Source organism: Alosa sapidissima, chromosome 3 (genome assembly GCF_018492685.1).
Source record: "Alosa sapidissima isolate fAloSap1 chromosome 3, fAloSap1.pri, whole genome shotgun sequence".
Classification (NCBI taxonomy): Eukaryota; Metazoa; Chordata; class Actinopteri; order Clupeiformes; family Clupeidae; genus Alosa; species Alosa sapidissima.
Window position 1 is genome coordinate 14,764,813 of NC_055959.1, and position 15,297 is coordinate 14,780,109.

General features: G+C 42.0%; 1 long non-coding RNA gene across 2 annotated transcripts; it reads left to right on the forward strand.

The window, feature by feature from the left end:
* The first annotated feature begins 12,150 nt into the window (after positions 1 to 12,150).
* Positions 12,151 to 14,458, forward strand: LOC121706291. 2 transcript variants are annotated; one of them, XR_006031000.1, is made up of 4 exons: positions 12,151 to 12,982; positions 13,063 to 13,119; positions 13,214 to 13,551; positions 13,665 to 14,458. It is a non-coding gene; the product is annotated as an uncharacterized LOC121706291 (long non-coding RNA). The 2 variants fall into 2 exon arrangements; XR_006030999.1 differs by having other exon boundaries at positions 12,738 to 12,982; positions 13,214 to 14,458.
* Positions 14,459 to 15,297: the final 839 nt, after the last annotated feature.

The following is a 15,297-nucleotide window of genomic DNA, read 5'->3' on the forward strand; positions in this document are numbered from 1 at the left end:
AGACCAGCCAGGTAAGCCTCACTCCCCTTTATAGAGCTGTGGAAATGCAGACCACAGACACAGACCCATCTGTCCTAAACTGACCAGAGGCTGGAAGGGTCTCTTAAAAATGTCAATTAGAAAGTTATGCATGTGCATGTTATAGCAATATTTTGACTGGGTAAATTAAATCCCACTCTCTTTCTCTGCAATCTTACTTCCGCTTGCATTTACAAGGCCTATATTTACAGTGCAAGAAAAGCACTGTACTATTTTTCTGTGACTTCAACACTTGCATAATATTTACATTGAATATAATAAACAATACACTGCCACGGTGTATTCCACCTGACTAATTAATTAGACATACTGAACAAACAATAAACTCATTACAACCCAAGTCCTTTTAGGCAAGTCCCTCCACTCAGCAGCCATATTGCAACGCTTTTTGGGCACTTATCAGCTCAATATGCCAGTCTATTAGCTGCGCCATTTTTCTGACCCATGCTGCGCGTGCACCCAATATAGGCTCTAGATGATTACAAACATTGAAAGGGTCTATTAAGGTGTTGCCTTTGGCTTGTGGGCTTTTCACATATTTGCACATTTTGTAGAAAAAAAGATTGCTCCAGCTTCTACTTAAGAGAGACCAAGGAGACAAAGGGGTGTGAGGCCTTTGTTTCCTTTGTCTCTCTTTATTACATTACATTACATTACATTACATTACATTTAGCAGACACTTCTTGACCGAAGTGACTTACATATGTCAGCTATATTACAAGGGATCACATTGTCCCCGGAGCAACTTGGGGTTAAGTGCCTTGCTCAAGGGCACAACGGTGGAAGCCGGGAATTGAACCGACAACTTTCAGGCTACTGCACGCTAGCCCAGCTCCTTAACCACTACACTACCACCGCCCATATCTTTATCTCTCCCTCTCATTTGGGATTGTTTTGATGTCTTTAGGTTTGAGGCCTTTTTGGTTTATCTGGTTTGGTTGATCTATAACTTGATTTTACTTATTTAGTTTCTCTCATTTATCAGTTTAATTTAATCTACAATGTGTCTCTCCTCATTTGTTGTAGTGGCAATATTGTGGCAACAGCTGCATGACTACTTAGTAATATTGGAGGTCAACGTAGTCAGTAATCTATTTATCACAATATGTACTACTGAACCATCATTCTATCCCATAACGGTTAAGATTTACCTTTCACAGCATCTTATAAAAAAATCTTATAGCCAGAAATGCTTTTTGGATTCTTTTACATGTTTCCAACTATATTTAATTACAGTTCATGCAAATCCACTCTGTTGAGGCTGTTTTATGCTTCTGCATCGAATCGACTGTGTACCCCCGCAGACCCCGCTGCGTCTCGGCAAACCCCTCTCCGACCTCTCCGCCGTAGCTCGACTTGCACCTCCAAAAAAATGGTAACTTCTCGCCGAGGCGACGCAGACTGCAAGGACTGTGATGGGTCAACTCGTCCAGTGCTCAACTAGGCCCCATCAAGAGCCAGTTAAACTGATTGCACCTATAACAACTGCTTTCTGCTCAACTAGGCCAACTCTCTCCGTGTCTCTCTATTCTACAAGGATACAAGGTGCATTCCATCCAAATTTCTATCCATTCATCCTCTTCAAACCATTCACTCATCCACCCATTAAACTATCAACATCCATTAAACAATCTGCCTATCAACATTCATTCAATTTTATGTCTAACAACATCCATTACACCATCTAGATTCAACTTTTAAACTATACACTGTCTCAGGCTTTAAGCACACAATCTGGCTCTCTTAAGACTACATAACTATATCCTCTGCCCACAACTGTTTCAAAATAAAAGTCCTCACTACAATAATTCACTATTAAATAATTTAACTCAGGGCTGCCAAATTTTCAAAAAACCTTGGAGTGAGATTTGGTGGGGCCAACCAAAATTTTGCTGCGGAAATTTTTGTTTGGCTCGTTCAGCATTATACCGTACAGTATAAAAAAAGTACATTGGTTCTCAGGTGTAGGGACCAGGGTCCCAGAGTTAAATTAACATTGGTATCAAAGGGATCTAGCCTAATGCTAGGACCATGGGGGGGGGGGGGGGGGTCCTCCCCCAGAATTTTTATTTTGGACTAGATGCAATTTCCTGAATTCTGGTACGTTTTACCAGGTTATTTAGATACTTCTATATAACAAAATAAAGCCAGCCTACGAAATTAATAAAAAGTAAATCATGCATAATTTAAAAATATAGGCTACTTGGCTACGCAATAAGGTTTCCATTACAGCACTGCGGATAAAGTAAATTAAATATCAAACTAAAGCGAAAATGTCATGCTTTTGAAGGCCTACCATTGTGCAGTCTAGCTGTGGTTAGTGACGTGATGCTGTTAATGGGGAGTTTTACATAAACCTATAGGTTATTATTTATTTGGCGTACAAACAGCACTGGTATTTCGCACGGCAATAGTGGGGGGGTCCAAACTTACAATTTTAAAAAGTGGGTGGGTGTTTTGTAAGAATTTAAGAAATGTTTGTATATTTTAACTTTTAAATGCATCAATCTGGTGCACTTTTAAAAATAAATTCAGAGGTCAGACTTGCTTATTTTTATGGAAATATTTGTGCTGTATCCTAAGCTATTTTGCACTTCAGAATTATAACCATGCATACACAGGTGGAATAGTTATGGTGATATTGCAATAAGTTCACAACCACAAAAACATATGGTCCATTTCACAGTTCAGAAATGTTCAGCACTCCATGAAATTATGCAGAAGTGGTCACCTGTGTTTTTCAGCTAGTTCATTTAAGATAATATATTGGTCATTGTAATGGCCATAGCCTACAGGCTATTCCTTTTTCAGGATGTACCCATATCTGCATGATGTGAATGTTTGCATATGGCTTATGTCAGGCTTTATATCAATATTTGTGTCTCCTTATTTGATTTTCTTTATATTTTTGCATTAATGTCACTAGAAAGCATGGCAATATAAATATATTCATTTATCTGTGTAAGTGGGATTGGCTGGAACCTGACAATATAAGAACCATGATAGTGGGATAATCTACTGAGCAATTTACAAAAATGTATGTAGGCCTACTGACAAATAGTTTACATTAGAATACATTATAATTTCGCCCCAATGAGGCTATGTAGAAATGTGTTGCAATTTCAAAAACAGAGGCATGCTTTATATCCTCGTATTCGGTACGATTTGCTGTTTATTGTGATATTAGGTTTGCCACATGTTGTGTGAAGGGTTAGTGAGATATTACAACCGAGAGTAATGGGTGTGCACTGTGTGCAAAATGCAAATATGATTAGCCTAAATTGCACGTCGGTTCAATGATAATTTTCTCGCGAACCATTTATCACAGCAACTTGGCGCTAATATCATTGGAAAGCTTAGATTCCGCTCGTTCACATGATGTGTGATATCATGTATAGGTTTAGTTTAGTTGAACCTCATCTGCCAGGTATTTGACCTACCACGTTGACACTTCAGCGTGAAAAATATAGGCCTACCTGAAGCCGGGGGAATGCGCCTGGGATGGCTTTTAAAGTAGCATCGCAAATGAGAGAAAATTTAGAATATTCCACAGACAGGGGGTGCTCTTGAACCCTTTCACCGTCTCTGAAAGCATAACCGTGGCTCAACAGGTAGATCTATAGGCTAAACTCATTTTTCAGGCATCTGACCGACCGGGTTGACACTTCAGCGTGAGAAATCGTGGGTGTGGCGTGTGAGTGTGTGAAACTAATCAAATGCGTGTGTCTCACGGCCAATGCGTGAGACTTGGCAGCTATGTTTAACTACTCAACTATTTAACTGTTCACAGCTATTTCAACTGTCAGTTGTCATCAACTAGCCTGGGTGTTCCCATGCTGCCTTGCGCGCGATTTGATTCACGCTGCTAAGGCAGCCTGGAGACCATGGAGCAAATTTTCGCGCTAGTCATCAACTGTGAGTCCCGCCAACTGTTTCCTTTGCTCACAACTGTTTCCAAATAAAAGTTTGTTTTGCATTTTATGTTAATATGTATGTTTTGCATTTTCATGCACTGGTAATTTCCTCGAAATTACATTTTCTAGTTAATTATAAGTTTGTGGATGTAATGTATAAGAGGTACAGCATGAAGTCTCTTATCAATTCTAAAAGTTTTTATTTTCATGAAGGCAAAATATAACGATGCACCGGTGTAAAATAAATTAAGTTCAGTTTTAAAAGGAACAGGCAGTACAAGAACACTAATACAAAACTATTTACAACTAGAAAATGTAATTGAGGAAATTACCAGTGCATGAAAATATAAACATACTGTATATTAACATAAAATGCCAAATAAACTTTTAATTGGAAACAGTTGGCAGGAGTCATAGTTGATAACAACTGACAGTTGAAATGGCTGAACAGTTAAATAGTTGACTAGTTTAAATAGTTAAATTATTTAATAGTGAATTATTGTAGTGAGGACATTTATTTTGAAACAGTTGTGGGCAGAGGAAATAGTCTTAAGAGAGCCAGATTGTATGCTTAAAGCCACGTGTCCTTTTCAAGACCTACGTTATAAAGTTTGAACGAAGTTTCTACGTTAAACGGTTAAAGCTGAATTAGACGCAAAAATTTGGTGGGAAGAATAATAACTAGAAATGCAATTCCAAGGAATTACCAGTGCATGAAAATGCTAAAGTTGTGATGTAAAATATCATGTATCATAGTTAAAATAGATAATACAGAGACGGTTACTACGGTGATGCTAGGATAGACATGGTGGCTGCATAGCTTAATAAAAGTTGATAGTTTAAAAGTAGACTGTTTAAAAGCTGAATGTAGATAGATTAAAAGTTGTTGATAGCCAGTAGATAGTTTAAAAGTTGTTGATAGACAGCTAGTTTAATAGATAGTTTAAAAGTAGAGCGTTTAAAAGTTGAAGGTAAATAGTTTAAAAGTTGTTGACAGACTGGAAGTTTAATGAATGTGTAATGAATGTGTATAGGTAGATATTTGACGAAAGTTGGAATGGCTCTATAGTTTGCTAGCAGTTATGCTAAGATTTTTAACTATGCTAACCATGCTACTTAGCTAAGTAACATGGTTAGCATGTTAGCATTGCTAACACTACTATAAAACATTAGCTAACTTAACTAATGTTTTCTAGCAGTTTAATGAATGTTAATATTCAAATAGTTTAATGGCTGTGTATAAGTAGATATTTGACAATAACTGAAAGTTGGAATGGCTCTAATGTTTGCTAGCAGTTATGCTAAGATTTTAACTATGCTAACCATACTACTTAGCTAATGTTTTATAGCAGTGTTAGCAATGCTAATTATGCTAACCATGCTACTTAGCTAACTTAACTAAAATTTTCTAGCAGTTTTGCTAAACATGCTAACTATGTTAACCATGTGACTTAGCTAACCTAGCTAATCATAGTAGTTATGCTATCATTTAGTAGTTATGCTAACTATGTGACTTAGCTAACCTAGCTAATCATGTTTAGTAGTTATGCTAACTATGCTAACTAGCTTGCTAACTATGCTAACCATGTGACTTAGCTAACCTAGCTAATCATTTTTAGCAGTTTTTTTTAGCAGGATCACTCTTCTATTACCCCCGTCCTAGAGACCCATGCTGCCAGAAAATGAAATGTCTGTAGGCATCATATCTGAACTCTATGGTCATCACCTGGCTCTCTTACATGGCCAAATGCTGTGATGTCCTCCCTGTACTGCCTGTGAATCTGGAGAAAACCTTCATCTAGGCAGTAATGTATGAAGTGAGGCAGAAGGCTCACACAGGTGGCTGGGTTTTGTCCACAGCATTTTCTCTCCCAATCGGTTGGCATGTCTGCAGTGTGTACAAGTACAGTACACCAAGGCATCCCTGGCACAGGTGGGTGGACGACATGTCTGCACTGATGCATCATCAATACATCAAACACCAGACCCGGCTGCCTCACTAGCAACTGTGTGGTGAGGTTCCTGTGCTCTTGCAGGCTTATTCCATCTACAGGTCTCTAAAGAAATAAGACAAGAAATAAGATCAGATAGGCTTGTTTAGGTAACAAAGTTAGATTGTTAGCAGAGTAGTAGTAATAGGACTCATTTTTCAAGTGTTCACACAAAATGAAGAATACTATGTATATAGACAATGAAAAGGTGAAAATGTTGTGTAACATTTTCTATAGACCATAATGTAATCATGTCGTGCACGAGGGGCTACAACTTCCCCAGAACACAGGCCTCAGATCCACCCAAGACACATGCAACAAAGTTTAGTTTAGATTGTTATTTTATTTATTTATACAAAGGCACACAGGACTGGAGGTCAGCAGACTGATAGAAAATGGCACCACTAGGGGCAGTCACACACCCTGCTAACAGTCACTAGGCTAGGCAGGTTGAACACCCCCCCCAGACACAGTGCATTCACCCACAGGAGACACTTCAGGAGATCACAGCAATAATCACACAATCAGTTCAAATTCAGCAAAACTTTTCAAATAGCAATGCACACTAGTGACACAATCCACACAAAGGGGGGAATGGGGAAGCCCCCAACCTAGGCAGCAGCTGGTGCTGAAACACCCCCAGTATCCCACAAGTCCCTCCCCACAGTCCCTTAGTAAAAATTGTCCGTACTGGTCGGCTGTCCCCACCGACCAGTATAAAAGAAACAGTCCAAGCTCGGGGCAGCCAAATACAATGTTTAGTCAACCCCACAATTTAGGCCACCAACCCAAGTTCACAGTCCAGCCTCCAGTGAGGACAATGGGCCGCGTTGTGCAGTTCCGGCCTCAGCGAACACTCCCTTGTCGACGGCTGCAGGCGTAGTGGTTCAGGCTCCGCCCCCACGGCTAAAGCGGAACAAACAAACAGTGACTTAGTCGTCGCCTTCACCTGAGCAATAGGCAGAGGTTACAAGCTAAATATCACGGGCTAAATATCAAGCGATTAAGAAGGACTTCCCTTTTCCTCGGAATAGAGAGCGCTGACAAAGCCTTTTAGATCACGTGCTGATCACCCGTCGCTGTCCACACACCTCTCCAAATGTGTAGCCCCTAGTCAGCTGTTGGCCTCTTCCAGCAACACTTCCCCTCTGCAAAACAGCTGTAATCAGAACACAAGCCGCTGTGCACCGCGGCTCTTCACACAGGTACAAATGCACAATATCGCAACAATCACGTCCCTTTTTAGAATACTTAGCTCGCGTTGAATCATTGAGTCACCACGGGGTTGCTCCTTTGGCCGTCTGCCAGTCGGTCCACACAGCCAGCGGCGTCGCACGTCCCCAGTCAGCCGGCGATCCCTCTCCCCCATCATTTCAGGATGCCCTTTTTAAGGAGGGGGAGAACCAATCCCTTTCCAGAGCTCATTTCAGACCCATCAAGCAATCATACATCATTGGCAATTAGTCAGGTGTCCCACACGATCGCAGTTTAGTTCATCAACACAAAAGCAAGTCCCATCGCGAGTCACCATACAGTCCATCATACACAAAATGGTCATTATATCAACAATCAGCCAGTAAACATTAAACAGGATATACACAATATAACATTAGTACCCAGTAAATCAAGCCATAGCCACCCACGACAATCATATGTGTCGTTATTTCACTGGCAGACAACTCACATCATGCAGTTGACTGGCAACAGCTAGAAATTGCTACATAAACAATGAAGATACAAACAGGCAGGGAAGCTACACCAAGCGCGTAACTGAAGCGTTCCGTTCACAACGTGTAAAATCAATTTTAAAAGAATGGTGTATTTTTTTCTGGTGTAGTTGCAGCAGACGCAACGCAAACGAACGTGCCTGGTGCAGCTTCCGAGCTAATTTCAGTGTCATTGACATTGATACTGTTCAGAGAAATATATTAAAAAGCACAAACCTCCGTTGCTTCTCTGCTTTGCCTTTGAAGTGCTTCCACTCTCTCCTCGTCATCTTTGGAGAGTCTTACTTTTTCTTTGCCTAGGAGGTCTCACCGATCCTCTGCCACCGGCTCTTGGCTTTTCTTTACCTTTCCCTCGCACCTCCGTTGCATCGACTGATCTCTGACTCTGCTCACTGAAAAAAAATAGTAGGCTACGCTGTAAACGTTGCCTTTACACTATTAATCTCGTATACAGAATAACGATACTGTACTAACATTAGCATGCATTCGTTTGGGAACCTGATAGCTGATGGTAGCAATGAAATGTTAGCCTACCCAAATAACGAAAACGTAAAACTATTATTCACTTTACATAGAGGTCATAATTAACATGTTTACTGGCTATATAACTAAATGCAATGTGTAATTGTTTTCTAAAGTAACGTCATGACTGGAAGGAACACTGGACGAAGTCGTAGTAGGCCTACTAGAAGCCATGTTAACCTTGGCATGAAATGGCCACCATAGGAGTTAAAATGCGCTCGGAATGGGAGGGGCTAGAAAGTAATATTCAGTTGGTTGTCATATAGAATTTCACCACTAGATGGGAGAAGTTCTTACACAAGGTAGCTTTAATTGTCTCAGAGATGCTGGCCTCACCTAGCCTAGAAATCTAGATCTAAATCTTGCTGCCAGGGCTAGTCTAGCAACTCTCCGTTGGCTTGTGAGCTCGAAAAATTTAACTTCTATCAGGCTAATCAAATCGTGTATAGAGTCGTTAGGCGGGCTTAACATAATGATTGATGGCAGAGTTGCAACGGTTTGGCTTGAATTCCCTGCTACTTGAAAACAAAGATGGATGTTGCTGTTGGCGAACAGTGTGACACGAGTTAAGCTTTTTTTAAGTTGGCAAAAGTTTGAACTAGCCAACTAGCTCCGCTGGTGGGAAAACGCATGGGACTCATAGCACTGTCCTATTGTATGCAGAGGGAATTTGAAAGACAACCGATTATCCCGCCCCTCGGACTGAGCACTGCGAACGGTGAGTGCCCAGACCCTACATTTTAATGTGGGTCTGGCTCATCAGGCTAGGCCTCACCCTAAACTCAAGTAGTGTCACATCAGCAGAAATCAAGTTCCTTGGTCATGTTGTGAGTAAGGAGGGAGCGAGAGCAGACCGAAGCAGTGAACGCTTATCCAGTTCCCACCAATCTGAAGGAAATTCAGCGCTTCCTTGGATTAGCTGGATGGTACCATAGGTATGTGCTGAATTTTTCCGCCATTGCGGAGCCTTTGAATGTTCTAAAGAGAAAAAGGATGAAATTTCAATGGACAGCTGAGTGTCAAAGGTCGTTTGAAGAGAGGGCGATCCGAGATGTGGGAACACTTCAGTTTGATTACTCTCAACAAGGTTATTTTATTGCTAGATAACAATTTGCTGGGTGTAAAGTGGCGTTCTGATGCGGAAAGGCTAGATGAGCTGTATTAATATGAGCTAGGCCTATATAATATAACCAAGCTAAAGCCCATATACACCTATTCGAAATTTGTCATACAGTAGTTTGAATTATTTTTGACAAATGCAAAAATATTTAGGCTTTTCACGTGGCTTTAATGTAGCCATTTGGTTTAACGTAAACCATTCACAAAAGCTTGTGCTGGTTGCATAAATAGTCTAGCCTGCTGGTTGCATAAATAGTCTAGCCTACTTCCCGCACATTTCAGAGTGTTATTTTAGTTAGCATCACATCTGCATAAAGATGGTCATATTGAAAAAGCGTTGCATAGGCTTAAGGCGCGCCAGCGTCAATAACCGATTAGGCCAGGCTACTTGTTTGCATAGATATAGCCTCGTCCATTTTGTGCATAGGCCTATTATTTTGTGAGGTAGAACAAGGCTAATACGCCACCATATCAGTATTATTATTTTATTTATTAGAAAGACAGATGTGATATAAATGAAGCACTCTTCACGACAAAATCCTCCGCAGTCTCTTTAGCTGAAGGGAATTTGGGTAACGGGACTAGGTGAACAGATTTAGAAAATCGGTCAACAATAGTAAGAATGGTGGTACTACCATGACATGGCGGGAAAAAACAGTGACAAAGGCCAGGGCAATGTGGGACCAAGGTCTCCTTTGTACAGGTAGTGGTTGCAGAAGGCCAGCAGGTGGTTGGTTGGAGGGCTTATTCCGGGCACAGACAGAGCAAGCCTCCACAAACTCCCGCACATCCCTGTCCATAGCTGACCACCAGAAGCGTTGCTTGATGAGTGCAGTAGTGTGTCTTATGCCAGGATGACAGGCCAACTTGGAGGAGTGACCCCATTGCAAGACCTGAGGACGTACAGAATGCGTCACAAAGAGACGGTTAGAAGGGCAAGCGCTAGGACCCGACTCACCCGATTGGGCTGTGAGGACGATGGCCTCAATATCCCAGGAGGCAGCTCCTATGAGGCACTTTGGGGGCAGAATGGTGCTGGGTGCAGGAGCAGGATCAGAGTCCGGGAACTGACGGGAGAGAGCGTCAGGCTTTCCATTCTTGGAACCTGGTCGATAGGACAGACAGAAGTTAAAACGAGAAAAAAAAAAAACAGAGACCAACGAGCCTGCCTGGGGTTTAGACACTTCGCTGAGCGGAGATACTCTAGATTCTTGTGGTCAGTCTAGTGTTAACACCTTAAGTCACCTATTTTTAATTTAGTCTTAGTCTTGTGACGAAATGTCCTTTTTAGTCTTTGTCATATTTAGTCATTCAAATATCATTTTTGTTAGTCAAGTTTTAGTCGACTAAAAGTCTCGTCATTTTAGTCTAGTTTTAGTCAAAAGAAAACTAAAGGTATCTTAGTCTTAGTCAGATTTAGTCAACACATTTTAGTCTTTTTTTTTTTTATAACAAATTATTACCATTTGAGTCAAATAGTGTTTCACACATCTCAATTTTCCAACAATATTGTGTCCACAGGGCTACTCGTCTGTTATAATTACTCATTCTGATTTTTTGTCAGTTAGTATGTTTACATGCACAGGTAAGTCGAGCTACAGTTATAGCTCAGCTGGGATTTGACCATAGACAGTAAAAGATTCGACTGGACCACGGTCATATTCGTAGACCAGTGTTTCTCAAAGTGTGGTCTGGGGATCACTGGTGGTCCGCGAGCAGACGTGGTAAAATATAATATAGATGAGTTGTTTGCAATATTGAACCAACTTGTATGTAAATCCAAACAGTTCTGCAACACTGTCTATGTGAGATATGCCAGTTTAAAATCATACAGTATGAATCCTCTGACACAATAAGCAAAGTGCAAAGACAATAAGCAAGGTGGTTCAGTGAGTAGGCCTATTGTGTAGACTAATTATAGGCTACTGTTGAAGTAGGTCTAATCTTTTTTTTTTTTAGCTAGGGTTAATTAAGTGGTCCTGAAACTGAAAAAGTTTGAGAAACACTGTCGTAGGCCAAAGTATTAATGTTTTACTCTGCCTCGCTAGATGGCGATATGCGTTCAAACACAACACATTCCCCAAACAGACTCTCCATCTTAGCCATAGCTAACTTGCTAGCGAACTTTCCATATTAGCTTACTTGCTAGCAAACTTTGCATCATCAGTCTAACTAGTTAAATAGTTGACATTACATGAACATTTTCGAATGGACATTCTGGGGGATGTTAATATGTAAGAGAAGCTTCAACTTCTGGGTATGTAGCATTGTGGCATAAAGCTTAGGTAGTTAGCTTGAAATCTCCAGTGTTCTTGTTCCATGTAGTTTCGTGTTGCAGCCACAGGGTTGCAGCAACAGCACGTAGACAAGCCTACAGGAAAGCTGTTGCGTATTCCTCATTCGGAATATTTTGAAAACGTAACAGCTAGATATTCAGTCTTCTCATTTTGTAGATGAAAATGGAGAGATTTTATCTTAGTCTTAGTCAGTGTTTCAGGACATTACTGCCGTCTCGTCATCGTCTCGTCTTAGTCATGAAAAAAAAGGTCGTTGACGAACATATTTCCTCTCGTCTCGTCTGACGAAATTAACACTAGGTCAGTCCAAACTAAAAATGTCTCTGCTGCCCCCTCCAGCCAATGTCGCCACTCCTCAAGTGCGAGTTTGACTGCCAACAGTTCTCGGTCTCCAATATCATAATTCCGCTCAGTGGGGAGTTTGTGCGAGAAGGCGGCGCAGGGGTGAAGCTTTTGATCTGCCTCAGAACGCTGAGAAAGCACTGCCCCCACTCCAACATCTGAAGCGTCCACTTCAACTACAAACTGACGAGCAGGATCAGGGCGACTCAAAATAGGAGCCGACGTAAAACGTCTTTTCAAATCATTGAATGCCGTCTCTGCAGCCGGTGACCAGGAGAATCTCACCTTGGAGGAGGTTAGGGAGGTGAGAGGTGAAGCCACCGTGCCATAACTCCGAATGAAACGTCGGTAAAAATTTGCGAACCCCAGGAATCTCTGCAACTCCCGCCTAGATGTTGGACGGGCCCAGTCCGTGACTGCCTTTACCTTCAGATTATCCATCTGTATTCCCTCTGTCGTGATAACATGGCCCAGGAATGACATCGTCTCCTTGTGAAATTCACATTTCTCCGCCTTGACATATAACTGGTTCTCAAGGAGACGTTGCAGGACATGACGGACATGCTGGGAGGTAGACTGAGAGAAGATCAGGATGTCATCCAGGTAAACAAAAACAAACTTATTCAACATATCCCTCAATACATCGTTAATCAGGCACTGGAACACGGCAGGACAATTGTTGAGGCCGAAGGCATTACTAAATACTCGTAGTGACTAGGGATCGACCGATATGGATTTTTTAGTGCCGATGCCGACCCTGGAAAATATTTAAGCATAAATAAAATAATTACACTATTGCACATGTAACCGGCAGAGCCACTGCTGTATTAAGTTTGTCCTCCTGCTGTTACCGTAGCTCCTTTCCCCTTTGTCACGCCTTCCAGTTAGCTTCTAAGTGGCTAGGTTTCCTTAGCGGCAACACCACTTTCTATAAAATAACAGGCTCACCGGTAGGCCGACTAAGATCCCTGGTTTCTGTAAACACTGCCGATTCGGCTATCCTTGGTTCCCTGGGTGTTCGTCTGTGAAAGGTACGTGCTATTGCCTCATCTGCTACACGATCATATGATTGTATTTATTTGTTTATCTAATGTTAAACTGTGGGCAACAGGTGTCCTACTGTCGCTAGACGCTTCCGAGTAGTTGGTGGGTAGATCTACTACTGAAGGTAATAGTACACTATTTTAATCATTGTTGGTTTAACGTCAGGCTACCATGTTTGTGAGGTTGTACGTATATTTAATAGCCACATTGTAACGTAGGTCTCGGGTGAAAAGACGTTTCAACGAAGCCCTGCACTGTTTACCAAGGAACCTAGCCAACAAAGGTACATTTATTTGTAACTCTCGTTAGGGAGAGAAATATTTGTCTGTAAACCCTTTTGCTCTTATCTATGTCTGTTTACTACCTATATGTGATTGTTGCTGCTTTAGTATGATGTAGCACATGTGAGCTAATCATGTCCTCAGTCTATGATGCAAATGCCTGTCTCGCTGTATCTGACATATGCTTGTGTACAGCAGTGTTCTCATGCCAGCTTGTGGTGACGAGCGCCTGGGGTCCCCTTGCCATGTTGTGTTTGCTTTTAGGATGCACTGAGGTAAAGTAGAATGATGCCTAGTGTGAATGTGTAAATCCTGTCAATGGAAAACTGTTATTTGTTGATTGTGTATTGTTTATGGATGACTGATTCTGACTGTTTTGTGTCTCCAGAACCAGTTGCCACTGCTGTTTTGCCTACTGTAAAATGAATGTAAAGTAGCTTTCGCCCGTTTTGTTTGTTTTCTTTTCTGTTTAGTTGGTTTCATTTGGTATTATTTGACTTGGCCGTTACCTTTTAGCTTCCTGTTACCTCTCCTTCACGGCATTAGGGCATGTGTGGTACTGGCTGCCCCAGTAGTTTGCTACCAGTAAAATCCTTCCTATTCGGCTTTGCTCTACTGTTTTCCCAGTCACTGAGTGCTAACCATCCCCTCCCCCTTCTCTCTTCTCCAGAGTAATAGTGAAGCTGCTCACGGGGCAGGTCGCCGGATCTGAGTCCTCCTCTTCGCGCACTGCTCACAGTATTTTGTAGTGGTAACGTGCACCTCACCATTTGCTGTGATCACATTGTTGCAGTAGTTGTGCCTATGCGTGTGTGTGTCTGTGTGAATAGGCACCAGAGTCAAGAGCACGAGTGTTGTGTCGGCCTCACACTTCTCCCAGGACAGGTAACCGCTCCCCATCAGCTGACTAGCTATCTCTCCCCTACTACTGTCCCAAAGAGTAATATCCCTGGTGGCAGCCATTACCACTTCCCCTTGCCGTTCACCATAGTGGGTCTGCGCTCTAGTGCTTAACTGCATAAATGGCCTTTTAAGTGAATTCCATATTAATAAATCTTGTTTATTTTTGTACTGGAATCACGTCTCTGTCTTTACTCATCTTATCTGTGTGTCTCATCAAATATACTTGGGTTTACAACATATCTTGGTGTGAAAGGCCCCAAGTGGCGTAGTCGTGCACTTATATGTACCCTATAGGTACAGTCGGTCACACACACAGTAGAAACAAGTAAGCAGCATAATAAAGTGCAGGGAAATGTAAACAGCAACACTGAACAAACAACCAAAACAGAACTGTGCATAACATGCCCTTTACTGAAAGTTCTTAGTACTCCCAGTTTAGGAGCTGCAGGTTGTAATGGCGGAAACAGAGACGCTCTGCATTTTCTCCCGTCAGCCTATTCCTCTTTGTCATAGATCTGGCTGACCTCGCTGAATACCCTCTCACTGGGAACAGAGGAGGGGGACTGAGAAATTTTCTGGCGAGTGGTGCCAGAAGGTGCAAACGGGATGCATTTTGTTTCCACCATGCAAGTGGTTGGCCCGTCTGTGTCAATCAACGGCTCCCGTAGATATTGATCTAGCTGCTGATTGAAAAGCTGCTCCTCCTCATCTTCAGTCTCCACAGAGGTTGGTCCGTGTGCCCCCAGAAGGTTGGCATACATCTTTTCAACCATGTCAGATGGACTAGCATCTTCCTCCTCTTCTTCCTCCACTCTTATCCGTTTTGGATCCGGTCCTTGATCTTCTGAGGAAGCCCTTTTCTGTTTCTTTGCCTCAGACAGAGTGGCATGCTCATCCTTGACCCAGTCTTTTGCATTGCTCAGTGTGCCTGGTGCCAAGGCATGACCCCTGTAGTGTGGATCTAGCAGTGTTACGAGGACCAAGCATTTGGGCTCATCTGCTTTTTCAAACCTTGCCTTTAAACTGTCCAGCATGGTGTCACGGAGTGTTTTGATGCCCCTTGCTTTTGCACCCTCAACTTCAAGTAGCATTTTTAGGACTGATGCTGGGAATTATGC